This window comes from Rhinolophus hipposideros (genome assembly GCF_964194185.1).
Source record: "Rhinolophus hipposideros genome assembly, chromosome: 17".
Classification (NCBI taxonomy): Eukaryota; Metazoa; Chordata; class Mammalia; order Chiroptera; family Rhinolophidae; genus Rhinolophus; species Rhinolophus hipposideros.
Window position 1 is genome coordinate 37,891,092 of NC_138063.1, and position 16,590 is coordinate 37,907,681.

Below are 16,590 nucleotides of genomic sequence, written 5' to 3' on the forward strand. Positions count from 1 at the left end.
CGCATGAGATGAGACACATACGCAAAGGTAAATACCAACAAAGAACAGAATTAATAGCTACCAAATCACCGTAGCAACCCTGCGAAATAAGAAAATAAAAAAACATAAAATAAGAGGGGATAGCTAAATAACTTCTCTAAGGTTATATAGTGAGATTATAGGCACATCATATATTCTTGCTCTAATAATACCTATTGAGTCTGTCCTGTGCCAGGGACTGAGCCAAACTCTTTATATAGATTATCTCATTTATGCCACATTAGAATCTGTTGAGGTCATTATTATGGTTCTCCATTATTACAGATGAGGAGACAGGTTCAATGAGGTAAAATAACTGTTTGAGACACAGACCATTACATGGGTATTTATCCAAGGCCTGTCAAACTTAACTGTGCCCTTACCTCCTGTTTTCTGTTGAACTTAGTGTCATGGTCTGTATCTGATTTCCTTGTTTGTACTTTTCAGATGTGATTTTGAAATTTGGCTATACAAAAATGTAAAATATTTGGCAGTTTTAATTGCCAGGCATAAAAACTATGTTAATCATCTAGAACAAATGATATTTAGATTTGGATACCCAGAGTTACATAGCGAGAAAAAATAAAGGAAAGAAAGAAAGGAAGGAGGAACAGAGGGATTTTGTGCCATAGAAGGGCGACTAGCATTTCAGGAATCACTCCTGTACTAATTAATCATGGAGGTCACTGATTGCTCTAGGATACATGGATAAGAAACTGCTTTTAATATCCAATTCCATGTTAAGGACAGTCCTTTTCATGGTTCTAGGAGTAAAGGGTAGGTCAAGATCAATTTATAATAGCATGTAGAGATAGCCTACAATTTGAAAAGTCTGAATGCTAACTTTGAAAGGTGTCTGGAGACTGGTATCTTGCTTTCAGAAGACTCAATTCAGGTCTGTGAATTCCTACATTTCATTAACCAATAAAAGTACGTATTCTTCCACAGCAGCTCTTCACTCTTAATATGATACCATCAGCAATAATCACTAGAACATGCAATTTTGGTCATTTTTGTAACAGCGAGAGTCTACTTGTGCTGATTCATCCACAGATTTTTCGGCCAGATGCCCCATTGGCAAAGCCCTGGAGCTTTCCCTTCATTAGTTCTCCGCTCCAGCCATCCGAGGTAATTCCTTCCTCTCCTGATCCGCCGGTTGCCAAGAGAATCTATCTGAGGAATAAATAAACCTTCCGGAATGGATAAACGAGGCTGCTCTAAGGTATCCACAGGTAGGGTCTTCAGGGGTCATAGTTTTAACTTGGGAGGGGGCTGCCTTTCTCTGCCCTGACACCTTCCCTTTTGCAGGGCTGATAGCAAGGTGGAAAGGACGAGGCCACCAGTGAAAGGAAGAAAATAAAGGAAACATTTGCTGTTGTGGAGAAAAACCATCCATGTGTTCCGAAATCTTCTATTTCTGTCCAAATTTGTAATAAGTACTTGGTTCGGGTTAGTTTTTCTTGTAACAGAACTTGGAGACAAGTCTTTAAATGACCTAGGCTTTGAGTCTCACCGCTAAGTGAACAAAGAGAGAAATAACACAACGTGTATGCATGTAGGCATGTGTGTCTTTTCTTTATAATCAGCAAAACCATATTTAGCTCCCAAGGTCTCAAAGACAGTCAGTGATAAGGGGGAGATAGTGAAGTGAGGACTACTGAAAATATGCTATTGTGTAATGTATTGTTCTCTTGATGACTGCCTTAAGGCAAGGACACAGATGGGGCAAAGCCTGGAGAAGAGAAGGGAAACTAACTTTAATTGAGTGCTTACTGTGTGCACAGGTGATTCACTTAATGTATATTATTAAATCTTCCAAAATACCTTTCAAGTTGGTATTGTTATCTCCTTTTTCCAGCTGTGGAAACTGAATCCCAGAAAGGTTACCTTACTTACCCAATGATCCATGGAAAATAGTTAAGTGGTAGAGATGGAATTCAAACCAGATGTTCCCACCTTCACCCAGCAGGGGGAGGCTAACTGAACAAGAAGAGTGAGAAAACCAAAAAGACATCTGCTCATTAGCTAACAACTAAGCAAACTAAGCATGATTTTTCTTAATATACCTTTGACATCCATTGATAGTCAAATAAACACTTTGAAAGGCTCTAGACGTGAAGCTGGGCATGATTCTGATATCCTACAGTATATAAAAAAAACCCATACAATTTAGAACCTGATGGCAGAATTAAGGGGCTATTGATTTTTTAAAGTTTTAAATATACACAATCCAGACTTACTTTTACAAAGAGATTAGTATTCAACATTTTACTCTTTTATTCTTAGCTGTTTAATAAAGAGGTGTTTTTTCATAGAAAATATATACTCCGGGGAGAAACATGATAGTCTGTTAATAATCCTCATGAGTTGGAGCATAAACTCACACCTCAGCCAGCACCTATAAGCCAGTGTCAACATATCCCAATTATAAGAAAAAACCTGTAAGCAAAAATAAACCCTCTCTGGGATACTGGTCTTAAAGATAGAAACATATGAAATGACAGCTTTTACTAGATTAAAGATGGCCGTGTGTGTGTGTGTGTGTGTGTGTGTGTGTGTATGTGTGTATTCTTTCCATCAATAGTTGGGCTTATGACCACTCTTGGGCTAAATTCCCTTGAATCGAGGTGGACTTGACTGTTTGACCAATAGAATGTGGCAGAAGTGACTCTGTGCCCATTCCTGGGCTCCGATCTGAAAATACTAAATTTCTTGGAACCTAGGCACCATGCTATGAGGAAGCCCAAGCAGTTCCATGGAGAGGCTCAAGTAGAAGGGACATGAGGCCCTCAGCCACAACCCTAGCTGAGCTCCCAAATGTGAGTCAGCTGCCTCAGAAGTGGATCCTTCAACCCCCGTCAAGCCACCTCAGTTGGTACCCGGTGGAGCAGGGATAAGCTATTCCCACTGACTCCTGCCCAAATGGCAAATCTGTAAGCAAAATAAATGACGGTGGTTGTTCAAAGCCACTAAATTTCAGTGTGAATTATCATACAGCAATAGATAACAAAAATGCATTTCATTGCTTCCTTAGTATTTAATAAAACTTGAAATTACATAGGTTTTGTTTAATCTTGTTTATTGTCTATCTCTCCTACCAGAGCTTACGCTGCGTAAGGACAGGAACTATACCTGTTTCATTCATCTCTCTATACCCAGCACCAAGAACAATGTTTTTCCCAATATTTTCTTTGCACAATAAAATATTTGTAAATTGACTAAATAAATGAGAGCAGCATACATATGCCACTCTACTTCATCCCTAATTTAAGGATCAAAACAATAAATTCAAATCATTTAAAACATTCTTCTAGTAGATTGAGGTTTTCATGAAACAAAAAAAAATGCACAACCAAAAGAGATGAACAACTCGGCAAATATTAGGCTCCACACAGTGAGAAGAGAGGACTTAGAGGGTCTCTGGTCAAAGATGATCGTTCGCTGAGCAGAATCCAGCAAGTATTCAAACATGGTCATAGTGTCCCCCTCCATGTGGAGGCATATCTTCTCCACATTAAACACTCCCTGTTTCATCGATTATTATTCAAACAGCATAGCATCAAGAATGAAAACAGTACAGGATTTGATCTTTGGGCAAGTCATTTCATCTCTTTGTGCTTCACTTTCAAGGTCTGTAAAGTCACTATGTTAAAAAGTCCTATTTAACATGATTTTTGTATGTTACAAATGAAATAAGAGTTCTGAAAGCATTTTTAACCATAAAAAGTAATTTGGTTATTAGTTATCAATCATTGTCATGAAGACTAATGAGCTCATATTTCTGAAGTATTTAGAACATTACCTGGCTGCATACATGATTGTTTCATATAACAAAATAAATGGGATTGTCTTGCATACCCTCACTGGAGTCCTCACCACCATCCTTCCTGCCTTTCTGACTTCACTTCCTTCTACTGTCATCCTCACTCATTGCTTCTTAAACACACCGGCCCCTTCTCTTTGCTCCTAACTTTTTCCCATTGCAGGGCCTTTGCACTAGCTGTTCCTTCAGCTTGTTGAATTATTTTCCTGGATCTTTCTATGCTTGCCTCTTACTCATTCTTTAGATTTCAGCTCTTCAGAGAGGTTTTCTCTGACCACTCTATATAAGCAAAGTACCTCCCCCATCACTTATTAAGTCACTTTCGAACACACCATCCAATTTTATTTTCCATAAGACTTATTCCTATATACAATTTCTATATACAATTATTTATTTGTGCACTACTTGGCTGCCTATCTCTCCCCACTAGAACATAAGCTTACTGGGAAAAAAGACCACGTCTGTCTTGTTTGTGCTAAATCCCCTGGCACTTAGTAAATCTTCAACAAATATTTGGTGAATAAATGAATGAATGAAGCTTCTCTTGTCGCTACCGTCTGGTGTGTCAATGATCCTTGCAAAGTGTGTTACCCAGTACTGGACTCAGTACACTTGGTATTACCAGACAAAGATTTGTTGCAAATACTATTGACACCCATCAGTGCAGCTAGAGATCAAATGTGCTATTCTAATCCTGACCTTCATCATGCTTTCAACTGAAATCCCTGAGTCTTTTTTCTATATGCTATTCCTGACATAGTTTCTCCTTTCTTTATTTATGCTTGTCCACACCTGGCTGGTGTCTTTAACTGTTCCCTCCCACCCATGCCTAAGGCCATTGCAACAGTTAAAAACAGCAAAGCAACCATCAGCACAGGAACTGCCCCAGGCTCTGCCTACAACCTGCCTCCACCCTCTTCAAGACTTCTCTTTCACAGATCTCTATCTGCCTGATTGTGTAGCCAGATGTTCCCTCCCTCTCTAACTTCTTTGGATATTACTCTGTTGAATGACCTGGCCAGCTTTGGGTTCAACATCTGCTCCAAGACAATGCCATGCTGCCCTCTCCACCCCCATCCCCATCCCTAATGCCTGAATACTACACTTCAGAACCCAACTCTCCCTCATCTGGGAGAGAATGCATAGTGCTGCGATGTGTGTATGCATGTGTATGCGCGTGTGTGTTTGTGTATGTGACCAAAGTGTGTGACTTTATGTTTATCCCTGTTGAAGTCTATCTTGTTATGTTTCACCCACTCTTCCAATATTTCCAGATTTTACTTTCGTCATTCAATGTTTTTGCTAAATTCATTCTGCTTCCCATAATCAACAAAGATGGTCAGTGTGTCGTGTTATCAAGTCACCGATAAGCAATACTGAACAGTACAGATTAAAGACAGACCCTTTGCAACCCTCCAGGCTGACAATAATCCTTTAGTAAGCAATCTCCAGGAACAAGTAGTTCAATTAATACTGCCTAAACATAAGATCATCCAATCCACATGTTCCCTCAAGTTCATAAAATAATTTGCCAGCTGCCTTGCTGAAATTCAATATTTTGTTTGCCCATGTAGTTCTTGAACCATGCTTACAAACAGTGCATGGGTAAGAATTGGAAATACTCCTATGAGGGTTGAGAACACCATTAACTTTAGCCTTGTCTACCCACCAGGAAAGAATGTGTCCAGAGACCAAGGTTTAGGATGTTATGTCCTTAGCCATCTAGACCAAAGAGGGGTCTCTAGCTACACCTGGCAGCCATTCCTGCCTGCTCAGTCTTGATGGGCTCTCCCCCATTTCTCAAAGAGCCATGAAGGATCCAGATGGATTTCCCTGCCCGCCCTAGTTGAATTTCTTGAGGAGGACAGATTGATCACACACCCACATGGCTGTAGTTCAAAGCAGTGAGCTAAGCAGCAAGGTGCCTAAGGGAGAGGATGTCTTTCTGCCAGAGCCAGAACACAGACAGCTATAAGCTTCGAAGTCGAAACCCCATAATGCTATTGCAATGGAGTAGGAAAAGGGAAGTCAGTGGTCTCTTTTGAAAGCATCTTGTGCTATAAAGGAAGGAAAGATAAAGGCAAGGATTACTTCCTCTAGAGAAGAGTGGGAAGGCTGCCCTTAATATGACCTTTCTCACGTTTCCATGGTTATTATCTCTGTGTCTAAAAGAGATGTTTCAAAAGGAAAAAGGAAGCTAATTATTAATTATAATATGACTTATTGGGTTTTTATATTGATATTTCCTCATTGTCTAGGTCTTACTGGTAAATGTTTGACATGTGTCTTTCTTAACATAAATCTCAGCAGCCAAAAGAAGAGATCAGAACATTTTTCTATTATCTGAGGACATAAGGATTTAACATATGACAAGTATGTCTTCTTAGGTGACCAGCTCAATGATGACCATTTGTGGTGAATAGTACGAAAAATGTGGGCAGAGGCAGTTGGAAATGATCAGGACCCAGAATTTGTAGTCTGTTTATTTTACCCTACTTTCTAAAGTACATACAATTTTGCTCTTCACTAAAACTGTGAAGAAATAGGACCACTTATTTTCCAAAATCTTAGGGGGGAAAAAATAGCTGTAATGCTTTTGTGGGGAAAAAAATCACTTTTTATTTATTAACTGAGCAGTAATAAGCATGAACCTTTTAACTACACAAACATAGCAGAATCACAGATGCCAAATATCAGAGGCATGAATAAGTCACTTTTTGAAAATATCAAGAACAAACATACCTTTGTTCATTCATTCAATAAATATTTAATGGATGTTTATTATATGCAAAATCCTTCATTAAATACTTTGACAGAGATGCCAAGGCATATAAGGAGCAATCTCTCTGCTTCAGAATTTTATAATATTTTTATAGAGATAAGACAAGCCTAAACATTTGTGACAATGGAAGAATTGTATGTGATAGCACAATATTATCAAATAATGTTTATATCCGTTATCTGCTGCTATGTAACAAATTACCACAAACTTAGCCATTTAAAAAAAACACACATTTATTATCTCATAGTTTCTGTGGGCCAGGAATCTGGGCATAATGTAAGCGGGTCCTGTATTTCAGTGTCTCTCACAACGCTGCAATCAAGGAGTCAGCAAGGACTGAAGTCTCATCTGAAAGTTCAGTTGAGGAAGAATCTTCTTCTCAGTTCACTTATATGGTAGTTAGCAGGATTCCATTCATTTTGGGTTATTGAATAGAGGGTCTCAGTTTCTAGCTGGCTGGAGGCTCCCTCAGATCTTTCCCATGAGGCTTCCCAAACATGATAACAGGCCTACAAAAAAAAAGGGTCTGCTGACAAGACAAAAGTTACAAACTCTTGTAATGCGATCACTACATTTGCATCCTCTCAAGACTGGACGATGCTACCTGTTAAAGCAAGGTACACAAGAAGAGGTTACAAAAGGCAGTGAATATCAGGAGAGAGGGGTCATTAAAAGTTGTCCTACAAACTATCTACCATGATATTTAGATATGAAAAATAGCAAAGATAAGTACTTTAAAAAAAAAAAAAACGGGCCGGCCCGGTGGCACAGGCAGTTGGAGCTCCATGCTCCTGACTCTGAAGGCTGCCGGTTCGATTCCCACATGGGCCAGTGGGCTCTCAACCACAAGGTTGCCGGTTCAACTCCTCGAGTCCTGCAAGGGATGGTGGGCTGCACCCCCTGCAACTAGCAATGGCAACTGGACCTGGAGCTGAGCTGCACCCTCCACAACTAAGACTGAAAGGACAACAACTTGACGTAGAATGGCACCCACCACAACTAAGATCCAAAGAACAACAACTTGACTTGGAAAAACGTCCTGGAAGTACACACTGTTCCCCAATAAAGTCCTGTTCCCCTTCCCCAATAAAATCTTTTTTTTAAAAAGTTAACCAAAAAAAATTGGCACCCATTCAAGCTTGTTCAACATTTTTGTTCTTATTACATAAGGTGTTTAAAAACAATAGAAGGAGGCAACCAACTAAATGGGAGAAGATTTTTGCAAACAGTGCCTCCGATAAGGGGCTAATATTCAAAATGTACAATGAACTCATGCAACTTAACAACAAAAAAACAAACAACCCAATTGAAAAATGGGCAGAGGACCTGAAGAGACATTTCTCCAAAGAGGATATACAACGGGCAAATAGACATATGAAAAAATGCTCAGCATCACTAATCATCAGAGAAATGCAAATAAACACCACAATGAGATATCACCTCACCCCAGTCAGAATGGCTATCATCAACAAGACAAATAGTAACAAGTGTCGGAGAGGCTGTGGAGAAAAAGGAACCCTCATACACTATTGGTGGGAATGCAGACTGGTGCAGCCGCTATGGAAGGCAGTGTGGAGGTTCCTCAAAAAATTACGAATAGAATTACCATATGACCCAGCAATCCCTCTCCTGGGTATCTACCCAAAAAATTTGAAAACATTTATCCATAAAGACACGTGTGCTCCAATGTTTATTGCAGCTTTGTTTACGGTGGCCAAGACACGGAAACAACCAAAATGTCCTTCGATAGATGAATGGATAAAGAAGTTGTGGTATATATACACAATGGAATACTATTCGGCAGTAAAAAAAGATGATATAGGATCATTTGTGACAACATGGATGGATCTTGAGATTATAACACTAAGCAAAATAAGTCAGACAGAAAAAGCAGAGAACCATATGATTTCACTGATATGTGGTATATAAACAAAAAACAACAAAAGAACAAGACAAACAAATGAGAAACAAAAATTCATAGACACAGACAATAGTTTAGTGGTTACCAGAAGGTAAGGGGGGAAAGAGGTGGTAGATGAGGGCAAAGGGGATCAAATATATGGTGATGGAAGGAGAACTGACTCTGGGTGGGGAACACACAATAGATGATGTAATACAGAATTGTTCACCTTAAATCTATGTAACTTTACTAACAATTGTCACCCCAATAAACTTTAATTAAAAAAATAGAAAAAGTGCAAAATCCTAGCAATCTTTGCTGCCTCGTAGTATTGGAAAAACAAGAATCACAATTGCCCCAGAGGTGCCCCCACATAGAGGAAAAGAACAGGAAGAAAAGAATGGAAGTAGAAATAAGCCTTTACTGCTTGCTGCTCAGGCCAGGCCCTATGGAAGTCTCAGAAGCAACCCCCTATCCAGACAGCTAAGCAAAAGCACCTCTATGTATGTGATGAGGCAAAGCATCTGTTAGACATACGAGGATGGAAGTAGTTCTCTGCAGTGTTACAAAAGTAAACATCTGGCTTGAAAATGACAGAGTCCAAGACACCTTCCAAAGCCATCAGGGGATAGAAACCATCTGCCTTCTTAAACCTAGAGCAGTGGGCTCTGCCTAAAAAGGCATGTATCCCATCAACTTTTCGTGATTTAAAAGGCTACATGTACTCATCATTCCTTAATGTTATCATCAACAACTGAGCCTTGTGAAAGTGCAAAATTCAGAGTACTTACATTTTCATTTTGTCTTGCTATGCCTTCTATTTAAATAAATAATATAACACTCTGGCCCCTATAAACTACTTCCTTGAAATTTGTGTTTTAAAAGCTATTCTCTCCATCTTGTTTGCTGCTTTCAAGTGTTCTAGCACACATGCAATGAATTAGGGGTGGAGTTGGATAGATATGACAAACTATATCCACAAGTAGCAAGTTGAAAGCAGCTACATCCCCTCTCTTTCCCTTAGAGGAAATTGTAAAGGGTGCTCCATTGGAAACGATTGAATGTTCTGTGGGACGAACTAACAAGGCATAAAGCATTACGGCTATGACTTTACCAGTGAACTACTAGTGTCACCTTGCCATTTGAGTATCTTATAAAGGTATGAAAGGAGAAATCCTTCTGTTGGTCCCCCTTTTTGTACCAGATTCCCTAAAGGATGAAGACATTTATCTGCAGGGATAAATCTTGACTGTCCCTTTACATTGTGATAATTATTATCAAATTTAAGGATCGGTTGCTAAGAACCATGACATGAAAGCAATGTCCTATGACTTATTTTAGTGTCACTGAATGGAACCTAATTCTATTATTAATAAATGTTCCCATTAAGTGTCTTATGTAATTTTTTCTCCCTCCTAATTTTGTCCTTTTCTGTTCTCTCAATTTTTCTCCTTCCTTCTCTTAATATTAAGACAGGATATCCCTTTGCCCAAAGAGTAATCATGGCACACAAAGGCTGCCATCCAGAGTGATCCAGAGCAGCCAATGCATTCTTTAAGCTGTAGGCATCAGTATTTTTTAAGTTTCTTGAGTAATGATTCCACCATGTGGCCAGGGTTAAGAGCTTCTCCCATACTTGGCCTGAATCCTTAACTGTATTTGGTCTCTATATGTGAAGTAATAGAAAGAGAAAGAAGTTATGAATCATGTCAGAAAGACATAACAGCAGGAAACAAAACAAGAGTACCAATGTCTCCTTAATATGGTTGGGATCTCAACCAGCGCACATTAGTATCAGAACTGCTTTAAGTCCTGATGTCCTGCTCTACCCCATACCAATTAGGTCAGAACCTCAGGAAATGGGACCCAGGATGTTCTCTCACGAATTTTCCCAAGCAGACCTGTTCCTCCTCCATTAAGACCAGCTTCCCCTGGGTAGTTTTTAAAGATCTCCCGGTGATTGCAAAGAGCAGCAAGGCTGAGAACGACTAAGTTAGGATCGTTTCCTTTTACAGTCTAACCAAGTATGGCATTTTGAATCAAGTTTATCTCCTTGAACATAAATGCTAACAATTGCCTAGCCTTCATTTCAAACAACTTCAACAAACTTCTACAGCGCTCAGTACCAGTGTATTAGGAGATGGAGACACAAAAATGAATATGACAGGCTCTGCCTTCCAGAATCTTATAAACTAGGAAAGGAAAGAGACATAAATGAATGCCTCTGGCACAATGTGGTAAAGTATTTGCTAGATAATAGACAGGGACTTAGGGAGGATACAAGAGGTTGCTTAGCTCAAGGTGGTAGAGACAGGGGAGAGGAAAAGGAGAATGGCAGTAAAAAAAAAAAGGCTTCCTATGGATAGATAAATGGAGTGTGCAAGTTGGTCATGCACAAAAGGTGTCCTAGGTAGAGGGAGAAACTCAAAGGAGCCAAGAGGTGTGAAACTCCATGACACAAAAACTCCAGTGTGTGGTGTAAGACTGGAGAGAATGGAAATGAGGCTGGTGTGGAAGACAGAGCCCTAGTTAGAAGGCAAACTGCAGACCACACCCCAAAGGCTGGGATTTATCCATCAGAAAGGGGAGCACAGAACTAGCAGGGAAGGGCTAGGGTCAAGACTTCATTTTAAAGAAGTGACTCCAATCGCATCTTTCTAAATTTGAGGGTCATGAAGACTAGCTAGGAGTCCAAGAGAAATATGACAAGGGCCGAACTAAACTAATGGCAACAGGAAGAGTGAGAAGAGGGCTAACCGGAGATTTTAGGAAATAGGATTTGGTAGCTAACTCCATGTGTCCTGACTTTCTGGATTGTGCAACAAGGTAAATGAATGATGGTGCATTAACTGAAGAAGTGCCTATCTGAGGGGTGCTGGTGTCCCAGAAAAAAGATAAGTCCATCTGTGCACCTTCTTGGAAGAACTTTGTAATTGTCCCAGTTATAACATGTGACTGATTTTCAGAGACAATTTAGGATCTGGGACTCAGCTGCTATCATGGAAAGCTTGACTGAGAACCACATCATCCCCTTGATCCTCAAACCAGGGAGCCATTTTGGGTGGCTACTGAAATTCTTGGTTATGTTTTAGAATGATCACCATTTTTTCAACCAGAACTCAGATGAGTTCAAGGAAAATTCATCCTTAAATACCTGCTGGAATGTTACTTTCCATCCTATCTCTAAACCCAGAGTTCCAGGACCCAGGGCTCCTGTGATTCTCCTCCAAAGAGAAGTCTTGGATTCACTATGATCCCCAGCCCAGGGACAAGCGAGAAGCCTAATAGGCTCTGGGTCACAGCTGGGCTCAGTACTGTGGCTCTCACAGAGGAGCAGGAGAACAGGAAGTTTGGGGCCTCTACTCCTAAATCTTTAGATCATTCTCCAAAGACTTATTCTCAGGAGACAAGTTGCCTTGAGCTGGATCAGACTATCCCAAGCGAGGCAGTAGTCCTATATCATCTAAAGAGTATCACACCACCCTTTCCTCTAGAAAAACAATGAAAATGGTGATTTATTAACAAAATGCTAGAAAGTGAATTAACTGCCCCCAAAATTTCATGCTACTTTAATATTCTGTGGTCATGTTGGTGTTCTTTTTTTTTTTTTTTAATTCTGACAAATGCTTAAAATTTTGTCAAAACAGAGAGAATTGCAATCATGCCTTGTTACACTGACATTATTCACACTTGCTAATGATTAACTCCCTTTGACATCGTAGTGCTGTAGACAGCAGAGCTGAACAAACAGCTTCAGGGTCCCCAGAAATGAGTTACACTAGACCGGGCCAACTGACTTGGAAGAGCTCCAGTGCTATTTCCCTAGTTTAGACTTGTCCTAAGGGGCATTTCCACTTGGGGACCTGAAGTTCTGGAATTCCTTCCTCTTCCTGGTTCAACAAAACTTTAATTTATTGACCTGCAGGGCACAGAGTAGAACATCTGTTAAGTTTGGCATTTCCTTGACCTGTACAGAATTCTGTTGAGTAAAAAAGGTTTGCCTTTCTTAATTCCGGGTTTTGTGTTTACAGTATGTGCATTCAGGCTCCCATCTAAAGGAGGTATCTTTTTAGAAAACCATGAAACAAAAGCATGTTGTGCTTCTGTGTCAAAGCTTCCCCCTTTGGGGTATCTTTTCAATGTAGTCCTCTCTTTTAATGTGACAGAACTTTGGGTAAATAACCAAGAATCTTTTTTTTCACTATACAAGGGGAAGAGAGAAAATTTAAGGAACAGCAATTTTTTGTGCTTTGCATGGAGAAAATCAGCCCTGCAAGAATGTGAGAATATTTCTGTACACAAGCCAAACAATTGTATTACGAGCACAGCCTAATAGCGCATGTTCACCTTGGATGAAGAAGATAATGAAACATAAACAGACTTTAGAACCAAGGAAAAGGAACAGAAATGCTTACAAAGCTCCCAATTTGCACGTTCTCCAGCCAACAACTGGCAGCCGGGTAATGCTTGGCAGGTCTCAGAGACAGAGGAAAGAGGCTAAAGGTGACACATTCCCCACTCCAAATGAGGGGTCCCCTGGGTAACACTTAATATTGCTTCATCTCTGATCTCCTATCTCCTGCTCTTGCTAAATGGGAGATGACCATGGGATTTAAACTGAAAGAGGCCTGGGGCTAGATTTCTATAGCTCTACTGTCAGCTGAAGAGAAAGGTGGCAAACTTGCACAAGGGCTGGTGGGCTCCCAATCCCTTCATTTTGTCAGAAACAAGCTCCTCTAACTTAAATAATAATAATAATAATAATAATAACCTAAGCTTTTATCCCAAATTGAGAGATTTCTTTTTTAGTGAATCCAGATCAAAAGGGGAAATAATTCTAATCTGTTTATAGAAAAACTAGACATGACCAGGGGTTATGACAAATTGAGATCTCGGTTTTATGTGAGATTTGATGCTGCACAGCTTACAATAATACTAGACTATTCGCAACGTCTTAAATACAGACAATATCTCAGACCTTTCAATATTATTGAGAATCATATCATGCAGAAGAAGCTTAAGCTGTTTGATCAAGGATAGAAAGAGATACATTTCATCAAACTTTAAAAGGAGCCAAGAAGTTGTAAAAAGAGCAAAAAGTAGATGTATGACTACAGTCGACCCTTAAACAATGCAGAGGTTAAGGGTACTGACCTCCATGCAATGGAAAATCTGCATATAATTTTCATTCCCCAAAAACTCAACTACTAACAGCCTACGTTGACCAGAAGACTTACTAATAACATATACAGTCAATTAACACATATTTTGTATGTTATATGTATAGCCTACTTTATTCTTAGAGTAAAGTGATCTAGAGAAAAGAAATGTTATTAAGAAAATAATAAGGAAGGAAAATACATTTATAGTATTTATTGAAAAAAATCTGCATATAAACAGACCTACACAATTCAAACCCATGTTGCTCAAGGGTCAATTAACTGTATATATAAAAGCTTCAGGAGTGAACACATAGCACTTTTAATATAATGTGTTCATTATCTACTCAGTTAAAGTATGGATTACATCAATGTTTGAATAGAGAAGGAAGGTATTTTCTGATTTTTTTCTGTATTTAAGTACTGAAAGAAAACAAACTTATTTATTTTCAAACAAACATGTAACTGTATTTTTGCATGTCTTCTAAAGTACAAGATAGCGTCCACAGAGAACAAAGAAAGGGGGCCTATTATGGTTCATATTAAATTAACAACAATAATAAAAAGTATTAAACTTTGTAGAGGGTTGAAGACACTGCCCCAGAGGGCCGTTTTCTTTTAGATTTCCAGCAGTGACAATGAAAATGCATTGACCCGCCCGTCTAATTTTTCCAAACAACAACTGCAAAAATGATGTACAACCTACAGATAGATAGTATGGTTAACTGGCACCAGCCCAGATTTGAATCATGAGATTTGTTTTCATAGGCACCCTTAATTACACCAGATCTCATCCAGCAAAATGGAGCATGTTCTCTGTCTCATGTGGTTTTTACTGATCTAATGTAAACTAATGCCAGGTCCTTCTTAAATAGTTTAGCCTAAACCCTGTAGCCATTTGCAGTGGTAAGAAAAGATGTGAAGCCAAGAATTATCTGACTTTTGAGTTGTTTCAACTTTTAATGTTCTGCTCCAAACAGCCAGTTTTACGAGGGCACTGATGGTAGAACCCAGGTGGGATCAAGTTTTGTTTTAGCTGCAAAAGGAATGAAAACACGGAAGAATCTCATTGTGATAAAAAAAAAGAAATTTACATGAAAAATCCAGTTGTATTGTTTGCAAGGGCTTCCATAACACAGGTTGTGTGGCTTAAACCACAGACATTTATTTTCTCACATTTCTGGACGCTAGAAATCCAAGATCAAGGTGTCCACAGGGTTGGTTTCTTCTGAGCCATCTCCCCTTGGCTTGCAGATGGCCATCTTTTCCCTGTGTCTTCATGTGGTCTCCCCTCCTCCTCTTTATATAAGGAGCCAGTTATATTGGATTAGAGCCAACACTAATGATCTCATTTTAACTTAATTATCTCTTTAAAGACTCCTATCTTCAAATATAGTCACATTCTGAAGTACTGGGGCTCAGGACTTCAACATATGAAATTGGATAGGATGCAACTCAGCCAATAATAACTGTTAAATATACTAATATCCCCACCAGGGACTACTGCAAGTAAGAAAAAATCACCAACACAAAAATTAAAGGAATACATGTGATTTCTTTGAAACAATTCAATCTGCTATGATGTAGCTAAATTTACGTGTGCTTGAGATACAAACATTCAAGAGCCCTGCTTCCCTCACTCCCCTCCCAAAAAAAGCCTTAAATCAATCCCTGAAATTATGTCAGAGTTAAAGAACTAAACAGGCCACAAAGAATCATGTTCCATCCTTTCCCCAGTAAGAGGAGGTAAGAGTTCGTAACTCTACATAGATACCTCCTTATGATCCATGAAAAACATGGATGGCACCTAGAATAGCATGTAATAGGCAGCTTCAGTAAAAGTTAATTTTATTATAAGTATGTGATTTTAAACAAGTATGTGCTTTCTTATTACAAATATTACAAATAAATTGTTTTATGAACTCAGAACTGTTTTATGTCTTCTCAGGATCAGATGACATGGAATGCATTTCAGTTTCCTTCCCTGCTTCCCCTTTTACTGTTAATTAAATTAACATGTATCCAACATCAACTAACTTCAAGGAACCATACTAGACACTGAGACAGAGCCTACCCTGGAGGTGGTCTAGAAAATGAGAAAGACATAAAAACACATGGGTAACCAAGTAACAGACAAAAACTATAAGGTAGATGTGATAGTTACTTTTATGTTTTCAACTTGGCTGGGACACAGTGCCCAAATATTTAGCCAACCATTATTCTAGATGTTTCTATGAAAGCATTTTTTTTAGAGGGAATTACATTTAAATCAATTGACTTTCGGCAAAGCAGATTACTCTCCATCATGTGGGCAGGCCATGTGGGCATCAGCCAGCAAATGGCCTTTGGACTTAAACTACAACTCTTCTCTGAGTCTCCAGTCTGCCAGCCTATTACACCAGATTTTGGACCAGCCTCCACAATGGTATGAGCCAACTGCTTAAAGTAAATCTCTCTCTCTCTCTCTCTCTCTCTCTCTCTCTCTCTCACTCAACCTCTCTCTCTTTCTCTGAAGAATCCTAATACAGTAGGCTTAATTTTTTTTATCCCCCCAGATTATAGAAAGTTTTACAGAAGAACTGGCATCTGAGTTGGATCTGCTGAAAAGAATATTTTCCAAAACCAGCTGGTTATAAATCTGATTGAGGACTAAACTAAGCGGTAGTATTTCTAAGACCAGCTTTCATCAACCAGATAAATATTTTGGAACCTAAAGATTTCTACAAGAATTGTTTTTTAATGTTATGTTTCCATCTTGATAATCTTCATAAATATGAACATAAGCACATTTGTTATCACCTGGATAACTACATAATAATAGAGTGCTTTCATGTAACTTTAGCATCTCCAATTGCGTTTATGTCTATGAAAAGTTTGCAAGAAATGACATTGAAACAGCATTAACAAC

General features: G+C 39.0%; 1 long non-coding RNA gene across 1 annotated transcript in view; it reads right to left on the reverse strand.

Moving 5' to 3' along the window:
* Positions 1 to 6,399: 6,399 nt before the first annotated feature.
* The window catches only part of LOC308509797, a 104,590-nt gene continuing 94,399 nt past the window's right edge, over positions 6,400 to 16,590 (reverse strand). Inside the window, exon 4 of the long non-coding RNA XR_013995255.1 lies at positions 6,400 to 7,132. This is a non-coding gene — a long non-coding RNA (uncharacterized lncRNA). The remainder of the gene's footprint in view (positions 7,133 to 16,590) is intronic.